The sequence below is a fragment of the Pleurodeles waltl genome, chromosome 8, assembly GCF_031143425.1.
Source record: "Pleurodeles waltl isolate 20211129_DDA chromosome 8, aPleWal1.hap1.20221129, whole genome shotgun sequence".
Taxonomy (NCBI): Eukaryota; Metazoa; Chordata; class Amphibia; order Caudata; family Salamandridae; genus Pleurodeles; species Pleurodeles waltl.
In genome coordinates, this window is record NC_090447.1 from 1228826581 (window position 1) to 1228847100 (window position 20520).

A 20520-nucleotide genomic window follows, 5' to 3' on the forward strand; every position below is an offset into this window, starting at 1 on the left:
TAAGGTCAAGTTCTCATGAGAATATTATCAAGGCCAAATTAGTGAGGCCTTGGGAAATGTTCACATTAAGTACACAGCATTCTATGAGACAGAAATGAAACATCAACTTGTACATGACAAAGAGATGGTGTCTTTCCAACCTTGTTTACAAAGTTACTAATGAGTGCATGATGATAAAAGGACAGAAAGATGCCTGCATGCTGAAAAGTTGGCTGCAGAGAGCAATAACTATTTAAAAATCGAGTCCTACATTATCCAGTTTTAAAATAGGCACAGTTTCTCAACATGTGTTAATTTCACTTTATGCTAATCATATCTATTTTTAGAATTACTCATCTCTTTTAAAAACCCTGCATTAGGACCATGCCCCAGAGTCCTGTAATGGCTGCCACAACATGTTGTCAATGTTGTGGCCAGCCAATCAAGGGCCATGCTTTGGAATACTCATACACCCACCCACCCATGCCCTTTGGGTCATGATGTGTTCATCCTGCCCCCTTATATATCTTTAACAATCATTTTCAGAGGACAAGGACCATTGTCCCTGAGTCCTGTAGTGGCTTCCACAAACTATTGTTAAGGTTGTGGCTGATCAAACTATATTGACTAGTTCTCTTTATATTGGCCAAAGCATACTGGATACCAACTGTAAACATATCTATAAGTGTGTGCCTTTATTTCTCAAAAAACTACCTAAAAGATTCACACCAAATCACAAAAAGCACACGTTGTGAGTAAATATCTAGTTATCTGTCAAATTTGATGTAATTCTCTTCAGCTGTAGTGCTGTATAAACATGGGTATGGAACATGCATGGAGAAAAGGTGTTTTGGTATTTTGGGCCCCCCCCCCCAATTGTCTCTGCCCACTCTTGACAGTTCACCCCGAAACGTTCCAGGAAAGAGTTGAGTCAAATGAACTTTTTAAAAAGAGTTTTGTGAGTTATTAGCAAAACAACAAAAAAAATCCAATGAAAAGTCTGATTGCACTTTAACACTACACAGTTTCTTTCACTTGGTTGAGTTAGATATCAGAACCAGGTTGGCCACCTATGTACATACTGAATTGAGGTAGCTGGTGAAATGGAGACACTAATGTCAGTTACATTTATTTTTGTGAATGATTGGTGACATCAGTGTTATATTACATTGAATAGCTGCCTTTTCAGAGGGTACATAGGAGTACAAGACTTCAGGTTAACTTAGCTTTGGGAAACTAAGAGAGAAGGACCCCAACCCGGGTTAATAGATGCACAGCAGTATATTTGTCGTTCTCACATGTGAACAACTGTCTAGATTTAATGTATCCTGGTAAGCTTTAAATGTAACAGATTTATGGCAGAGACCACTGAAAGATATAGATGTTTGAGGATGGGATTTGGGTGAATTCAGCACTGTAATAGTTGGTATAAATAAGAAAGGCTGTGTGTAGAAATCTCACATGGTTTACGCCGAACCATTTCAATACCCCTCTTTTCAATGTGTCAAAAGACTTGAGGATGCTGAGGAGTCACCTTTTGGAGCAAGTCACTTATAAATAGATTTGTGTTGCATTGAACAAAAGCATCAGACTCAATAAAAAGTACCGAAACAATCCTTACTTTTTGAGATATTGTGCTGTTTTCTTTCTTGAGCATCTTATTTTCTTCTCTCTGTTTGTAAAAACAAACCAAAGAAAGTCAGTCAAAATAGTACAATCAGTATTCAAAACAATACACTGAGTATTCAAAACAAAAAGTAATGGACACTGGCACAGTGTTATTACTGAACATGACTTTCTAACATCCAGTCCCCAACGTGATTGGCTATTGGCATGAAATTTAGAGGATTTACATTTACCCTTCACAGAAATGTATTGCAGTGATACATTATTTTGCAACATAGTAACAACTAAATAAGAAATCAAATATACTTATTATTCTGTATACAAGAGTTATTTTTCCTACAAAGCTCATTCACATCTACACTGATCCACACCAGTCAAATAAAATTTCGGAACACTCCTTCTAAGCATAAAAAGCCCTCAAATGTTCATACACATAATATGATACAAAAGGCTTTTATGACAAATGAGTAAAGCATTAAGTGATATTAAAGTAGGTGAATGTTCTTGATAAATGCACGCATACATACAGTTTGGTGTTTCCGGTAAAATGCCATTTGTTTCGTAGTATGTTCCTTTTATTGACATGCAGCACAACACATTGCTCACAGGTCAGTTAGTTATGTTCCTTCCTCAAGAATTAAGCTGTGTTTGATGTATGGTTTTCTCAGAAAGGAAAATACGTCATTCTAGTTCTCTAAAAAGTGATAGACAACAGAATGGATGATTGATGATCACCAAATAGTTCTATCAATGTACAGGATCCCAGGACACTTACGGGGCAACTTCAAAAACACTGAACTACCCCAGTCATAGCAAACTGCACAAAGTATAATTATTGCCTACCATATGTTGAATGACACTTTTCATTACATATCAAATGACATCATCAAAGATAGCTGAGATAATTTTGTTGAAGATATCATCCAAGAGATCGCATATGATATCAGTAAAGACCAAGGTTTGGGATGAATGGGGCCAGAGTCACACTTGTGCCCAGTCCCAACTTTGCATGCCAATGAACATGCACAGTCAGGTCTGCGGCCCTTGGGCTACTGAAAAACATGACACAGTTGTACAGGACTGTTAGAAATGGGGTCTCTAGTTGGCAGGCAATGGGCACCCTGTCCAAGTAGGAACCCTCACTCTAGTCGGGGTAAAAGAGATACACAGCTCAGATAACCCCTGCTCACCCCCTGGGAAGCTTGTCACGAGCAGTCAGGCTTATCTCAGAGGCAATGTGTAAAGTATTTGTACAACCACACACAGTAACACAGTGAAAACACCACAAAAGGACACCACACAAGTTTAGAAAAATAGCCAATATTCATCTAAATCAAACAAGACCAAAACAAAACAAAAATCCAACATACACAGATATCAATTGTTAAAGTAAAAAGAGTCTTAATCCATAGACATCAATAGATGCTTTATTTTAGCATAAAGTACCTGGTATGTGTCAAAAATAAAGCTGCATGGGTGAGCGTGCATCGGAAAAGCAAGCGATGTGTCAATTCCTTACACGCAAGTGAGGCTGTGCATCAATTCTTTCTCCGCAAGGTAACCGATGCGTCGATTTATTTCCTCACAGGTAAGGGTTGCGTTGATATCTGGAAAAGCAGCCATGGGTCCATGCGGTGATGTTGAAGATGTTGACGCCCAGGGATGATGCGTGGAAAATCCAGATGCATGGCAGCAATGAATCTGCGCTAAACTGGCGGCACATCGATTTCACCAGCGTTGCGTCAATTTTTCAGCTGCGGTGCAGGTGATGCATGTATTTTTCTGCCGCTCAGCTCCAGTGCGTGGAATTTCACCATGGGTTCACCAGTTTCTCCTTTCAAGGGCGCAGGGACTGGATGTGGCACCACTTGGCAGGGTAGAGGTCCCAGCAACAGACATCAAGTGCTGGCAGATGAAGTATTTGATGGTCCTGCGACTTCAAAACAGGGGGAAAGCTCAGTCCAAGCCCTTGGAGAATCTTCACAAGCAGGATTTCAGTAAGCAAAGTCCAGTCCTTTACCTTCTCAGGCAGAAGCAGCAGTAGCAGGCTAGAACAGCAAAGCAACAGGCAGAGTGGCAGGCCCTCCTCAAGCATCAGGCTCTTCTCCTTGGCAGAGGTACCTCTTGATCCAGAAGCAATCAAACGTTGTGTGGTCAGCAGTCCAATACTTATACTCATTTCTGCTTTGAAGTAGACACACTTCAGCAGAAAGTCTTTGTAATGCACAAGACTCTGCCTCTTCCTTGCCCTGCCCCAGACACACACTAGGGGGTTGGAGACTGTATTGTGAGGGGACAGACACAGCCCTTTCAAGTGCAGATGTCAGCTCCTCCGTCCCACTCTAGCCCAGTAAGACTCATCAGGAAATGCAGGACACACCTCAGCTCCCTTTGTGTCACAGTCTAGAGGGAATTCACAAACAGCCTAACTGTCAGTCTGACCCAGACGTTTATTCAGTAGCCAGGCAGAAGCACAGAATGGTTAGGCCAAAAAATGCCCACTTTCTAGAACTGGCATTTTCAAACAGACAACCTAAAAAACAACTTTACCAAAGGAGGTATTTTTAAATTGTGAGTTCAGAAACCCCAAACTCTACATCTCTATCTGATCCCAATGGTAAACTATACTTAAGAGATGTAAAGGCAATCCCCATGTTAACCTACGGGAGAGGTATGCCTTGCAATGGTAAAAATCAAATTTGGCAGAATTTGTCACGACTCACGTGCTGCTTACGCCTGGAATCCGCAGATCGAGTGGCGTGGGTCTTGAGTGTTCGGCTTTGGCCCAGAAAGGGGCGACTCTTTCTGGTAGCCACGGTGCTGTAGGCAATGGAAACGCCAAGAACAGACCGTGCCCTTCAGAAATAGCGCCAGAGGGAAAAAACCCCTAAGAAGTGGAAAAAACCTCTAAACAGAATGATTCCTGAAAACAAGAACAAAAGAACAGGAATCAAAAGAAACAAAATTCAGGTAACACAGAATTGACGAAATCCAGAACCGAAAGGCAAGGAATCAGGAGCGAAGACACCATCCGAATAGAAAGTGTTGCAGCGCAAAGAAAGGAAGAAAACACATCCCTTAAATACCAAAAAACAGGAAGTAAAAGGACACCATCTTAGATAGGGAAAAATACATAGAACAGAATAGAGTAGGAACCATAGAGAATAGGTAACAAGGAATGCTGGGAAGAAAAAGGTAACATGGGAAGGGGGAAAAGACATAAAGGAAGGTACAACAAAAAGACCCAAGAAAAGAAGAAAAGAAAAAAGAAAGAACAAGAACAGGTAAGAGGGGTCAGGAGGCACAAGAAATGCGGAGTGCCAAAGCAGAGCGAGACCCCATGCCAAGTCTGGGGCCTCGTAATGTGCAGGAAAGGCTAGGGGCGCGCCGCGTCCTGAAAACGCGCTGTTCGGCTCGCGCCGCACCACGCGGCGCGACAGAATTTCACTATCAGGACATGTAAACACACCAGTACATGTCCTACCTTCTAAATACCCTGAACCCTGCCCATGGGGCTACCTATGGCCTACCTTAGGGGTGACTTAAATGTAGTAAAAGGAAGGGTTTGGGCCTGACAAGTGGGCACACTTGCCAGGTCGAATTGGCAGTACAAAACTGCACACACAGACCTTGCAATGTAAGACATGTTTACAGGGCTACTCTTGTGGGTGGCACAATCAGGGCTACAGGCCCACTAGTAGCATGTGATTTACAGGCCCTGGCACACAAGGTGCACTTTACTAGGGACTTAGCAGTAAATCAAATGTGCCAGTCATGGAAAACCAATTACCAATATCACTTTGACAGAGAGCACTTGCACTTTAGCGCTGATTAGCAGTGGTAAAGTGCCCAGAGTATCAAAACCAGCAAAAACTGATTACAGCACAGGATCAAAAAACAAGAGGCCAGAGGCAGAAAAAGTACAGGGAAACCATATAAAGAGCTGCAATGTCTAACAAGGACTCGTGTGCACAGCTAGTGTAGAAAGTATGCGTTCAGGGTGTGGCCAAATGTGAAATGTTGTCAGCAGGACACACTGTAAATGGATGAAGGTGGCCGAGGAGCTGCAGGGGGTGAGAACACACAGTGAATGCAAGACGCAGGTGTAGGAGGCTGGACTGGCTTGTAGTGAGTACCAAGGGGTACTTGCACCTTGCACCAGGCCCAGTTATCCCTTATTAGTGTATAGGGTGTCTAGCAGCTTAGGCTGATAGATAATGGTAGCTTAGCAGAGCAGCTTAGGCTGAACTAGGAGACGTGTGAAGCTACTACAGTACCACTTAGTGTCATATGCACAATATCATAAGAAAACACAATACACAGTTATACTAAAAATAAAGGTACTTTATTTTTATGACAATATGCCAAAGTATCTTAGAGTGTACCCTCAGTGAGAGGATAGGAAATATACACAAGATATATATACACAATAGCAAAAATATGCAGTATAGTCTTAGAAAACAGTGCAAACAATGTATAGTTACAATAGGATGCAATGGGGAAACATAGGGATAGGGGCAACACAAACCATATACTCCAGAAGTGGAATGCGAACCACAAATGGACCCCAAACCTATGTGACCTTGTAGAGGGTCGCTGGGACTATTAGAAAATAGTGAGAGTTAGACAAATAACCCTCCCCAAGACCCTGAAAAGTGAGTGCAAAGTGCACCAAAGTTCCCCTAAGGACAAAATAGTCGTGTTAGAGGGAGAATGCAAGGAAAACACAAATCAGCAATGCAACAACGATGGATTCCTGTCTGAAGGTACCTGTGGAACAAGGGGACCAAGTCCAAAAGTCACAAGCAGCTCGGAGATGGGCAGATGCCCAAGAAATGCCAGCGGTTGGTGCAAAGAAGCTCTTTCTAGGCTGAAGAACTGTGAATACTGCAGGAACGACAAGGGCTAGAGACTTCCCCTTTGGAGGATGGATCCCCCACGCCTTGGAGAGTCGTGCAGAAGTGTTTTCCCGCCGGATGGACGCCAACAAGCCTTGCTACACGCAAATCGTGCGTTTGGCGTTTTTGGACGCTGCTGGGGCCCAGGAGGGACCAGAAGGTCGCAAATTGGACCTGCAGAGAGAGGGGACGTCGAGCAAGACAAAGAGCCCTCACTGAAGCAGGTAGCACCCGGAGAAGTGCCAGAAACAGGCACTACGAGGATGCGTGAAACGGTGCTCGCCGAAGTTGCACAAAGGAGTCCCACGTCGCCGGAGACCAACTTAGAAAGTCGTGCAATGCAGGTTAGAGTGCCGTGGACCCAGGCTTGGCTGTGCACGAAGGATTTCCGCCGGAAGTGCACAAGGGCCGGAGAAGCTTGCAAAGTCGCGGTTCCCAGCAATGCAGCCCAGCGAGGTGAGGCAAGGACTTACCTCCACCAAACTTGGGCTGAAGAGTCACTGGACTGTGGGGGTCACTTGGACGGTGTCGCTGGATTCGAGGGACCTCGCTCGTCGTGCTGAGAGGAGACCCAAGGGACCGGAGATGCAGCTTTTTGGTGCCTGCGGTTGCAGGGGGACGATTCCGTCGACCCACGGGAGATTTCTTCGGAGCTTCTGGTGCAGAGAGGAGGCAGGCTACCCCCACAGCATGCACAAGCAGGAAAACAGTCGAGAAGGCGGCAGGATCAGCGTTACAGAGTTGCAGTAGTCGTCTTTGCTACTATGTTGCAGGTTTGCAGGCTTCCAGCGCGGTCAGCGGTCGATTCCTTATCAGAAGGTGAAGAGGGAGATGCAGAGGAACTCGGCTGAGCTCATGCATTCGTTATCTGATGTTTCCCCAGAGACAGAGACCCTAAATAGCCAGAAAAGAGGGTTTGGCTACCTAGGAGAGAGGAAAGGCTACTAACACCTGAAGGAGCCTATCACAAGGAGTCTCTGACGTCACCTGGTGGCACTGGCCACTCAGAGCAGTCCAGTGTGCCAGCAGCACCTCTGTTTCCAAGATGGCAGAGGTCTGGAGCACACTGGAGGAGCTCTGGACACCTCCCAGGGGAGGTGCAGGTCAGGGGAGTGGTCACTCCCCTTTCCTTTGTCCAGTTTCGCGCCAGAGCAGGGGCTAAGGGGTCCCTGAACCGGTGTAGACTGGCTTATGCAGAATTGGGCACATCTGTGCCCAACAAAGCATTTCCAGAGGCTGGGGGAGGCTACTCCTCCCCTGCCTTCACACCATTTTCCAAAGGGAGAGGGTGTTACACCCTCTCTCAGAGGAAGTTCTTTGTTCTGCCATCCTGGGCCAGGCCTGGCTGGACCCCAGGAGGGCAGATGCCTGTCTGAGGGGTTGGCAGCAGCAGCAGCTGCAGTGAAACCCCAGGAAGGGCAGTCTGGCAGTACCAGGGTCTGTGCTACAGACCACTGGGATCATGGAATTGTACCAACAATGCCAGGATGGCATAGAGGGGGCAATTCCATGATCATAGACATGTTACATGGCCATATTCGGAGTTACCATGGTGAAGCTACATATAGGTAGTGACCTATATGTAGTGCACGCGTGTAATGGTGTCCCCGCACTCACAAAGTTCAGGGAATTGGCTCTGAACAATGCGGGGGCACCTTGGCTAGTGCCAGGGTGCCCTCACACTAAGTAACTTTGCACCTAACCTTTACCAGGTAAAGGTTAGACATATAGGTGACTTATAAGTTACTTAAGTGCAGTGTAAAATGGCTGTGAAATAACGTGGACGTTATTTCACTCAGGCTGCAGTGGCAGGCCTGTGTAAGAATTGTCAGAGCTCCCTATGGGTGGCAAAAGAAATGCTGCAGCCCATAGGGATCTCCTGGAACCCCAATACCCTGGGTACCTCAGTACCATATACTAGGGAATTATAAGGGTGTTCCAGTAAGCCAATGTGAATTGGTAAAATTGGTCACTAGCCTGTTAGTGACAATTTGAAAGTAATGAGAGAGCATAACCACTGAGGTTCTGGTTAGCAGAGCCTCAGTGAGACAGTTAGGCACCACACAGGGAACATATACATGCACACCTATGAGCACTGGGGCCCTGTGTGTCAGGGTCCCAGTGACACATACATATAGGCCACAAACTTATGAGCACTGGGGTCCTGACCAGCAGGATCCCAGTGACACATAACAAACATACTGAAAACATAGTGTTTTCACTGTGAGCACTGAGGCCTGGCTATCAGGATCCCAGTGAGACAGTGAAAACAGTGACAAACACCCTGACATACACTCACAAACAGGCCAAAAGTGGGGGTAACAAGGCTAGAAAGAGGCTACCTTCTCACACAACCCCCCCCCAAACGAAGGACAATAAGGCTAACCTTGGCCAGTTGAGACTTTATTGTCTAAGTGGTGATAAGTAGAGAGTAGCTCTGCAATAGACTGGTTACTCCCTTTATCATCCACTATATGGTTACTTCCCTGTGGGGATGTAAACCATCCTGTTTGAAGTTTTTTAGCTAAGCAACAATGTGAAGATGTATTTTCAGAGTTTCTATCAGTAAGTTTTAGTTTAGAGCAGTGGGAATTGTCCACTGAACCTATTTGTAGTGATGGAAATGCCAGACAGGGATGCTGTCTCAGAAAAGCCATAGCTGGGCAAAAACTTTGTCCATCTGGCTGGAAGAGAGAACAGGGATGCTGTTTCTCTTGGGTTGGAGCAGGGCAGGGATGCTGTCCTATCAGCTCCACACTAGGGCAGGGATGCTGTCCTAAGTGTTGTGAGGCAGTGCAGAGTTTCTGCACTAAAGTTTCTCTGGGAGGGTTGGAGGGATGCTCCATGTTAACTAAAATGGTGCTGTTTTTCTCACCAATGTTAGTTATCCCACAGAGAGGTACTTCCACCTCAGGGAGTCCAGCTTTGCCAGCTGATGATTCCCTTGGAACAGGTGCCACCCCAGGAGAGGTTTCTCCCACCACAGGAATAGTATCCTGAATGGTAGGGTGGTTAGGGGATACTGTGATACCCTTTTTACCTGTTGATGGAGAGGGATCCTGAGTTTTCAGGCCTTCTCTCCTTTGCTTTTTCATTTCACTTGAAATGAGAGGGAACAATTCCTCAGGGATGCCCAGCATGGCTGCATGGGCATAAAACTCTACATCAGCCCAACCTGAGGCCTCTAGGTCATTACCTAAGAGACAGTCTACAGGTAAGCTAGGTGATACCACCACCTGCTTAGGGCCAGTAACTCCACCCCAACTAAACTGAATTATAGCTAAGGGAAGAAACTTAGTGGAGTTATGGACATCAATAATCTTATACTGTTGTCCAATGATGTGTTGTTCAGGAGGCACTAGGTTTTCAGTCACCAAAGTGAAACTGGCACCTGTGTCCCTGTAGGCCAAGGCCTCAACACCATTTATTGAAACTGTCTGCCTGTACTTATCCATTGTAAGGGGACAAGCAGCCAGTGTGGCAAGGCCAATGCCACTAGGTGTGACAGAAACTGTCTTGGGACTGATTACATCAGTTTCCACTATGGACCCATAAGTGAACCCAACTACACCCTTTGCTTGACTGTTGCCAGCAGTCCCACCACTAGTACCACTACTGCTAGGGGCACTAGAGCTTGATGTATTAGTGGTGGTAGGCTCAGGGGGTTTACCTGGACAGGACTTATCCCCTGGCCTATGGCCTCTGTTTTTACACACAAAGCACCAAGGCTTTTTAATGTGTGCAGGTTGGGAAGAAGAGGAAGAATTTGTTTTATCCCCACCCTCTGAAGAGTGTTTAAGATTTGAAGTGGGATCTTTGGTTTTACCCTTATCCCCATGCTTATCTTGAGATTTTTCACCATCTTTCTTCTTATTGCCATCTTTGTCACCCCCTGTATGAACTTTTCTGTTCACCCTTGTTCTGACCCATTTGTCTGCCTTCTTTCCCAATTCTTGGGGAGAGGTCAGATCAGAGTCTACCAGGTACTGGTGCAACAAATCAGACACACAATTATTAAGTATATGCTCTCTCAGGATTGTGTTATACAGGCTTTCATAATCAGTAACTTTACTGCCATGTAACCACCCCTCCAAGGCCTTCACTGAATGGTCAATGAAATCAACCCAGTCTTGTGAAGACTCCTTTTTGGTCTCTCTGAACTTTATCCTGTACTGTTCAGTGGTTAAGCCATAACCATCCAGGAGTGCATTCTTAAGAACTTTAAAATTATTGGCATCACTTTCTTTCACAGTAAGGAGTCTATCCCTACCCTTTCCACTAAATGATAGCCATAGGATAGCAGCCCACTGCCTTTGAGGGACATCCTGTACAACACAGGCCCTCTCAAGTGCAGCAAACCACTTGTTAATGTCATCCCCCTCCTTATAAGGGGGAACTATCTTGTGCAGATTCCTGGAATCATGCTCTTTTGCAGGATGACTATGGGGAATACTGCTGCTGCCACCATGGGTATCTAAACCCAACTTCTGTCTTTCCTTCTCTATTTCTAAAGACTGTCTATCCAAATCCAGCTGTTGCTTCTTGAGCTTCAGTCTGGTTTGTTCCACTCTCAATCTATTGAGCTCCCTTTCTAACAATCTGTCATCAGGGTGTGTGGGAGGGACATTTCTAGATACAGAGGTATGATGGGAATGAACAGAAGGAGACCTGTCTCTTACAGAGGGCACCCTAACAGCTTGGCTAACAGTATAATGTGAGAGCACACCATCAGTATGATGTGATTCAACCTCTGTACCAACTATGCTAGACTGTCTAGTAATGGGCAGGCTGAGAAGTTTCTTTCCTGAACCTTTTCCTGGGGGAGTCCCTGGATCAGATTGAGAACCATTAGCTACTTTTTCTACAGATTGGGCACTTATGGCCTTATCCTGTACTCTAAGCATATTAATTAACAGTTCTAAGGAAGGATTCTTCCCTACACTCAAACCTCTCTCTATGCAGAGACTCCTTGCTCCTTTCCAGCTAAGGTGATCATATGCAAGTTTGGACAGTTCAATTTTTTGGCCTGTGCCAGACATTTTTAGAGAGAGTTAAAGTGATAGACAAAGAGAAAAAAGTTTTCAGAACTTTTTGGAAAGACAGAAAAAACTTTTTAAACTTTTAAGAACTTTTTGAAAGTTTAGAAGTACTTTTCAGCACTTAGAAAAGAGTGAAAAGAGGAAATGCAAAACTTTTTGGCTATGTGTATATACACTGACCTTGTTTTGTATATTTTTCTCTTATGACAAGTACAATGACAAGAGTGGTAAGTAGTCTCAAAGCACTTATCCCACCGCTGCCACCAATGTAGGAGGCTGGACTGGCTTGTAGTGAGTACCAAGGGGTACTTGCACCTTGCACCAGGCCCAGTTATCCCTTATTAGTGTATAGGGTGTCTAGCAGCTTAGGCTGATAGATAATGGTAGCTTAGCAGAGCAGCTTAGGCTGAACTAGGAGACGTGTGAAGCTACTACAGTACCACTTAGTGTCATATGCACAATATCATAAGAAAACACAATACACAGTTATACTAAAAATAAAGGTACTTTATTTTTATGACAATATGCCAAAGTATCTTAGAGTGTACCCTTAGTGAGAGGATAGGAAATATACACAAGATATATATACACAATAGCAAAAATATGCAGTATAGTCTTAGAAAACAGTGCAAACAATGTATAGTTACAATAGGATGCAATGGGGAAACATAGGGATAGGGGCAACACAAACCATATACTCCAGAAGTGGAATGCGAACCACAAATGGACCCCAAACCTATGTGACCTTGTAGAGGGTCGCTGGGACTATTAGAAAATAGTGAGAGTTAGACAAATAACCCTCCCCAAGACCCTGAAAAGTGAGTGCAAAGTGCACCAAAGTTCCCCTAAGGACAAAATAGTCGTGTTAGAGGGAGAATGCAAGGAAAACACAAATCAGCAATGCAACAACGATGGATTCCTGTCTGAAGGTACCTGTGGAACAAGGGGACCAAGTCCAAAAGTCACAAGCAGCTCGGAGATGGGCAGATGCCCAAGAAATGCCAGCGGTTGGTGCAAAGAAGCTCTTTCTAGGCTGAAGAACTGTGAATACTGCAGGAACGACAAGGGCTAGAGACTTCCCCTTTGGAGGATGGATCCCCCACGCCTTGGAGAGTCGTGCAGAAGTGTTTTCCCGCCGGATGGACGCCAACAAGCCTTGCTACACGCAAATCGTGCGTTTGGCGTTTTTGGACGCTGCTGGGGCCCAGGAGGGACCAGAAGGTCGCAAATTGGACCTGCAGAGAGAGGGGACGTCGAGCAAGACAAAGAGCCCTCACTGAAGCAGGTAGCACCCGGAGAAGTGCCAGAAACAGGCACTACGAGGATGCGTGAAACGGTGCTCGCCGAAGTTGCACAAAGGAGTCCCACGTCGCCGGAGACCAACTTAGAAAGTCGTGCAATGCAGGTTAGAGTGCCGTGGACCCAGGCTTGGCTGTGCACGAAGGATTTCCGCCGGAAGTGCACAAGGGCCGGAGAAGCTTGCAAAGTCGCGGTTCCCAGCAATGCAGCCCAGCGAGGTGAGGCAAGGACTTACCTCCACCAAACTTGGGCTGAAGAGTCACTGGACTGTGGGGGTCACTTGGACGGTGTCGCTGGATTCGAGGGACCTCGCTCGTCGTGCTGAGAGGAGACCCAAGGGACCGGAGATGCAGCTTTTTGGTGCCTGCGGTTGCAGGGGGACGATTCCGTCGACCCACGGGAGATTTCTTCGGAGCTTCTGGTGCAGAGAGGAGGCAGGCTACCCCCACAGCATGCACAAGCAGGAAAACAGTCGAGAAGGCGGCAGGATCAGCGTTACAGAGTTGCAGTAGTCGTCTTTGCTACTATGTTGCAGGTTTGCAGGCTTCCAGCGCGGTCAGCGGTCGATTCCTTATCAGAAGGTGAAGAGGGAGATGCAGAGGAACTCGGCTGAGCTCATGCATTCGTTATCTGATGTTTCCCCAGAGACAGAGACCCTAAATAGCCAGAAAAGAGGGTTTGGCTACCTAGGAGAGAGGAAAGGCTACTAACACCTGAAGGAGCCTATCACAAGGAGTCTCTGACGTTACCTGGTGGCACTGGCCACTCAGAGCAGTCCAGTGTGCCAGCAGCACCTCTGTTTCCAAGATGGCAGAGGTCTGGAGCACACTGGAGGAGCTCTGGACACCTCCCAGGGAAGGTGCAGGTCAGGGGAGTGGTCACTCCCCTTTCCTTTGTCCAGTTTCGCGCCAGAGCAGGGGCTAAGGGGTCCCTGAACCGGTGTAGACTGGCTTATGCAGAATTGGGCACATCTGTGCCCAACAAAGCATTTCCAGAGGCTGGGGGAGGCTACTCCTCCCCTGCCTTCACACCATTTTCCAAAGGGAGAGGGTGTTACACCCTCTCTCAGAGGAAGTTCTTTGTTCTGCCATCCTGGGCCAGGCCTGGCTGGACCCCAGGAGGGCAGATGCCTGTCTGAGGGGTTGGCAGCAGCAGCAGCTGCAGTGAAACCCCAGGAAGGGCAGTCTGGCAGTACCAGGGTCTGTGCTACAGACCACTGGGATCATGGAATTGTACCAACAATGCCAGGATGGCATAGAGGGGGCAATTCCATGATCATAGACATGTTACATGGCCATATTCGGAGTTACCATGGTGAAGCTACATATAGGTAGTGACCTATATGTAGTGCACGCGTGTAATGGTGTCCCCGCACTCACAAAGTTCAGGGAATTGGCTCTGAACAATGCGGGGGCACCTTGGCTAGTGCCAGGGTGCCCTCACACTAAGTAACTTTGCACCTAACCTTTACCAGGTAAAGGTTAGACATATAGGTGACTTATAAGTTACTTAAGTGCAGTGTAAAATGGCTGTGAAATAACGTGGACGTTATTTCACTCAGGCTGCAGTGGCAGGCCTGTGTAAGAATTGTCAGAGCTCCCTATGGGTGGCAAAAGAAATGCTGCAGCCCATAGGGATCTCCTGGAACCCCAATACCCTGGGTACCTCAGTACCATATACTAGGGAATTATAAGGGTGTTCCAGTAAGCCAATGTGAATTGGTAAAATTGGTCACTAGCCTGTTAGTGACAATTTGAAAGTAATGAGAGAGCATAACCACTGAGGTTCTGGTTAGCAGAGCCTCAGTGAGACATTTAGGCACCACACAGGGAACATATACATGCACACCTATGAGCACTGGGGCCCTGTGTGTCAGGGTCCCAGTGACACATACATATAGGCCACAAACTTATGAGCACTGGGGTCCTGACCAGCAGGATCCCAGTGACACATAACAAACATACTGAAAACATAGTGTTTTCACTGTGAGCACTGAGGCCTGGCTATCAGGATCCCAGTGAGACAGTGAAAACAGTGACAAACACCCTGACATACACTCACAAACAGGCCAAAAGTGGGGGTAACAAGGCTAGAAAGAGGCTACCTTCTCACAGCAGGGTGAACAGAAGAGGTGCAGTGGAGGCAGATGCACAGGGGCTGTAGAAGGGCAAGAGCACATAAAGGAGTGGCAGGGGTGGAGTGGATGGTACACAGAGGAGCTGCAGGAAAAAAATCAAGGGGCATAGAAGTTCTGCAGTAGGGGCAGCAGGCATACTGAATCATTGCAGAGGTGGGATGCATCAAGAGGCATACAGAGGAGCAGGAATCACAGATGGGGGTAGGAGCATTTTATTCAGGGTGGGACACACCAACAAGTCAGGGTCTTCAGCTGTCTAAGGTAAGGGCAACTATTTTCACATTCCTCCATGTCACAATACTGGAATATGTGGTATGTAAGTGCCCTCAAGAAGCTACCACTTCCTCAGGAGGAAAAGCCAAAGAGGTAACAACCCTCCTACCTGGATATTCTGATTACCCATCTTCCATAACTGAAGAAAAATGAGAAACCAGATCAATAGGATCCAGCACAAAAGGCTTCAGCTGAAGACATGAAAAGTAGGGTGTATCTTCCAAGAATTGGGAAGACACAACCTAAAGGCAACATGATTGATCTGTTTGGTTATTGTTAAGGGACAAAATTATCGAGGACTGGTAATGTTTGAGTGAATGAGAACCTGGAAGACAATTAAAGCTTTTGGGATCAGTCTTCTCAATTAATTGGTTCTAGCATTTAGAGCAATTTTAGTATCTGGGCAATCCTAGGACTTTCATTGACCTTGATTGGGATTCTTTCCTGTTGCTGGCACTAGACCCAGCCACACAATTGGAGCAGTGAATAGTGTGGTGATGTTGTGTGGTAGGGATTTTATAGATTCTTGCCTATTCTGGAAGTTTCCATCAGAAATTAAAACAAATTGTATTTTTAGACAAAGTTTGAGGTTTGCGGGGCATGGTTCGTAAGAAGACTTTGTGGTATTCACATGAAGCACACTATCCTCGACTCCTCCCAGTGTCTAGTTTTCAGAAATGTCTGAGTTTGGTAGATTTCCCAGAGGTGGCAGCCGAGCCAAGTCACAGTAAACACAGCTACCCCATTACCAAATGAGGTAAATTTTTTGACTGTCTCCACATTACATTTTGGGCCTTTTACGGTTGTGGATGCTAAGCGTACCCATACAAGAATGGTTGTGTTTTATTGTAACCAGGGGGTAATGCTTGTGAGGAGGACTTTTGGAGCTCCCTGTGTATTCTAGGTTTTAACATCACAGATATGCAATGAAAATGTGTGATTTGAGGCACAGTTGAAGCATGCAAAGCATTGTGGATAAGAAAATGGATTGGGATCCATGCAAGGCATACCACCCTGGATTCCACTCTGTCTAGGTTTTGGAAATATTTAGGTCTAGTTGGTTGCTCCCAGGTGGCGGCATACCCAAGTCCAAAAAGGGCAGCCATTCAGCATGGCAGTTGGGACAATATTGTTATTTAGCCCCACTCTCCTGGCCCACATGTACAAACATCACTCCTTTTGCTTCCCACTGTGATGAGGATGGGGATCTCTTAGTCCACAGGGAGCAGAAAGACTGTTGAGGCTTAAGGGGTGAGCCTGATTTTAGGATGGGCCAGAACAGCTCTATCATTTGATAAAAAACAATAATCATGCCATCCAGTGTGGCTTTAGCTCCAAAGGACACAAAATGGAGGGGACCCTCTCTCTGCTCCTAGGGAGGCCAAAATACTGGGTTGACCCTTTTGGGGTAGAAATGTTGCCTAATGCCAGAGTGCTCTCCTGTACCCCTTTCCTTTGGTCCAAATTCAAAATCCCTGGTGTCTAGTGAGCATTCCACCTTGGGGCAACTGGCACAAACCTACTACCAGCCCCCTTCCCAATTGGGACAAACCTCCTACTAGCCCCCAGGGGGCAGAAAGACACAATTACCCCTTATGGGGTGGGGTGTGACTCGATGCGAGGGTGGAAAGCCCCATTCTTTTGTTTGTTCTAGTACCATTTTCAAAACCATTGTATCTAGTGGGCGTTCTGCCCCCTCCACCCAGTGGCAAATGGGAGGCAAGCCCCCGTCTTTCACTGAGGGGGGCTGAAAGACTGGTTTGATACTTTTTTGGGTAAGGACATGACCATGCCTATGGTGGTAAGCCCACATCGCTACGTTCTTTTTTATATGTTCCCCAGTTTTTAGTGGGCTTTCTGTCCTATCCTGGGGAAAGCAACTTCAGGCAAACCTCCAATTGGCCCTCCATAGGGAGCAGAAAGACTGGTGCACCCTCTTTGGACTGGTGGGGGCATGGCCATGCCTGTGGTGGGCAGCCCCCACACGTTTTTTCATTAGCATTCCCTGGTGTCTGGTGGGCCTTCTGGGGTTGGACCATGTTTGGAGCAGGGGCAATCCCCACACCTTTTTTCTAATTATTATTTTATCCCTTGTGTCTAGTGGGATTTCTAGAGCCCCAGGGGTCAGATTAGGGCTATTGGGCTGTGTGGGGGAGAATCACAAACCCTTGCCTAAGGGGCTGCTCCCCCAAACTCTCTAGTGTCTAGTGGGTGTCTACTGGAGGTATCACTGCTTGGGGATCGCTCTACTGTAGCAATCTTCAAGCATGGATCCAGTGGGTTGAGATACCAATGGAAAGGGGAGAGTCTCTCCTTCCCAACCATACCCCGCCCCAACTAAAATATTCCAGGGCTGAACTATGACCCTGAGTACTGATTCAGTGAAAATAAAAAAGGGAATCGGCTTGATTTACTTTCACATTTCAAGTAATGACATCAGCACACCCTGCCAGCTGAGCATCATTACCAAATGAAAAAAAATCCCGAAACTTCTAGAGAAGCTTTTCCAGAACAACTTGAGTGCAAAATATAAAAAAGGAGCCCCTCAGCTACAGGCACCAGAGGGTCCTTTAAAACCTTAGGTAGCATGGGCCAATGGCCGACAGATGCACTGGGGAGGGAAATTGTCCATCAGACATCTAGTAGATTTAGCAGACTCCAAGATGTCTAACCACAGAAGGGTGGATAAGATAACTGATGAATGGGTATTCACTAGGGTGTACAAGAAGTTCCAGAGGGGGGATCCTAAGCAAGGAGTCAAGTTCCCCAACAGGGGAAAGAAGGGAGTGCTAAAGACAAAAAAAAAGAAGTTCCATAAAGGGCCCCAAAGTTTTGCCAAATAGGGAGAGCTCTATGACCCATCCAAAACCAAGGGGAGGGTGTATCTGGTGGCAAATAATTCGGATTCTTACATGCTGGAGTGTGCTATGACTGTCAGCAGTATGGGCATAAGAGAGGAGATCCTAATTCTTCCAAGAAGCCCCCCGTAGGTAGGCCATCCTTACATGTTGCTACTGAAGGGATTTGGATGGAAGTTTGCACAGGGGAAACTGAACAGCACACTGAAGTCACCTTAGTATCAATGGACTGATGGATATTGAGACCTTGAATGCCTTACCTCCCAGCATGGTTTATTACAGGCAATGGCCAAGCATCAATGGTGCTAAGGTAGAGACTCTGTGGGATACAGGTTACAGCATAACGACTATGGTGGGCAAACTGGTTTTCCAAGATCAGTTATTCCCAGATCTACTAGGGTAGTGTGCCTTGCCATCCCAGTGGCATGCAAGCTGGGACATTATCTGGAAAATTGTGCTTGGTCATTTGGAAAGAAGGACTCATGCAGAAATGCAGGGCACAAGCAGCACATCAGAGGAGTCAAGGGAGCCTGGAATAATGGCCCAGGCCTCTCCAAACAAAAGGAATGACAGGAAGTCAAGGAAATCAACTTCGGAGAGTGCCATGACCCAGAAGAAGTCTGGCTATCAGGGGAAGTACATGAAGAGAAAATTATCTCTTGATGGATCTGCCCAGAGTTGCCAGTAGCAGGAGGATCATACAAGGAGGAGTTCTTACAAGGACAGACAACCTTTCCAACTCTTGAGGACCTTCAGCAGCAGGCTGAAATCAAATCCAAGAGAAAGTGGATGGCAGCAGACTCCACAAGATCTACTGGGAGGATGGTGTTTTTCATAATGAAACAAGGGACCCCCAAACCTACAGCAGCTCGTAAATTGGTGGTCCCCCAACAGTACATGGCATCCCTTTGGCTGGGCATCTGAGTATAGGTTGGTCAGCCTGTACTATTAACCCCAGATATTAGAGAAAGTGAAGCAGTTCTGTCAATCCTACCCCACCTGTCAAGTCAATGGCAAGACACGGGGAAGGCAAATGGTCTCAGAGTCTATCTTGGAGTCTTCACCAGAGCAGGGTTTCCTAAGAAGGTAGTATCTGACAGGGCAACAAACCTCTGAAGGCTATGTGGGATGAATGTGGGGTAACCTACAAGTTTACCACTCCTTATCAGACCCCAAACTAGTGGTTTAGTTGAAAGGTTCAACAAAACCATGAAAGGCATGTTTCAGGTTTGCCTGACAAACCTAGAGGAAGGTGGGATGTCCTACTGATTTCTCTGCTATTTGCATATATGGATGTTCCACAAAAGAGACTGGGCTTCAGGTCCTTTGAACTTTTGTGAGAGGTCCCTTAAGCTTGGTGAAAAATTGTTAGGTAAAGTCTTCTACAAAACCAAAGCAGGACACTTTGGACTACATATTAGACCTGGGGTCACTATTGGCAGAGTACATGAAGAAAGCAAATAAGAATTTGAAAGCCAGTCAGGAGTTTATAAGCCACTTGTATGACCACAAGGCAGTCTTGGTTCAGGACCAGCAAAGTCAGAATTTGTGGGCGATGGAGCCAGTGGCACACTGGGCACTCCAGGGCAAATGGACTGGGCCCTATCAGATACTAAAAAAGAAGAGGGGGGTAATTTACTTACTGAATCTGGGAAGCCCCAGACACCCACAATGGTTATACACTTAAACAGGTTAAAACCGCACCGTTACTAGGCTGGCAGGACTATGCTCATGGTGAAAGATGGAGGAGAGGAAGAGGAATGTGAGGCTCTCTAAGACCACCTGTTACAAAATGCCATGGATGGCTCAGTGGAAGAAGTGCTGCTCCCCTCTACAGTAAGAAAACAACAACAGAGGGACTTTCACAACATTTTGAGTCAGTTTGCTGACATGTTCTCTGCAATACCAGATCAGAGTCAGTGGTGTCTCTATGATGTGTGCACAGGTGACCACGTACCTGTCTAGAGCAAAATCAATAAGTTGTCTGACCAGGTATAGGCCAGCATCAAAGCTGATGTTGCTTAAATTCCAGAGCTGGGAGTAATTGAGCTCTGCAGCAGCCCCTGGTCCAGGCCAGTTGTGTTGGTTCTCAATCTTAACTCAAAAGGTGGGAGACTAGAGCAGAGATTTTATGTGGACTACGGGTGGCTCAGAGCAGTAACCAGCCTTATGCTCACCCCATCTCAAGAGCTGATGAGCTCATAGATACATTTGGGGCTGTCAAATAATTGACCACACTTGATCTTACTTCAGGGCATTGACAGATTGCATTTTCCATAATTTCAGGTGATGTACTTTGGTTTAAAGTATAACCCTGCCACATTCCAAAAGTTGGTGATCAAGTTCTATCTCGGCTGGAAGTATTTAGTACAGCCTATCTGGATATATTGCTGTACTTACGTCCACATGGC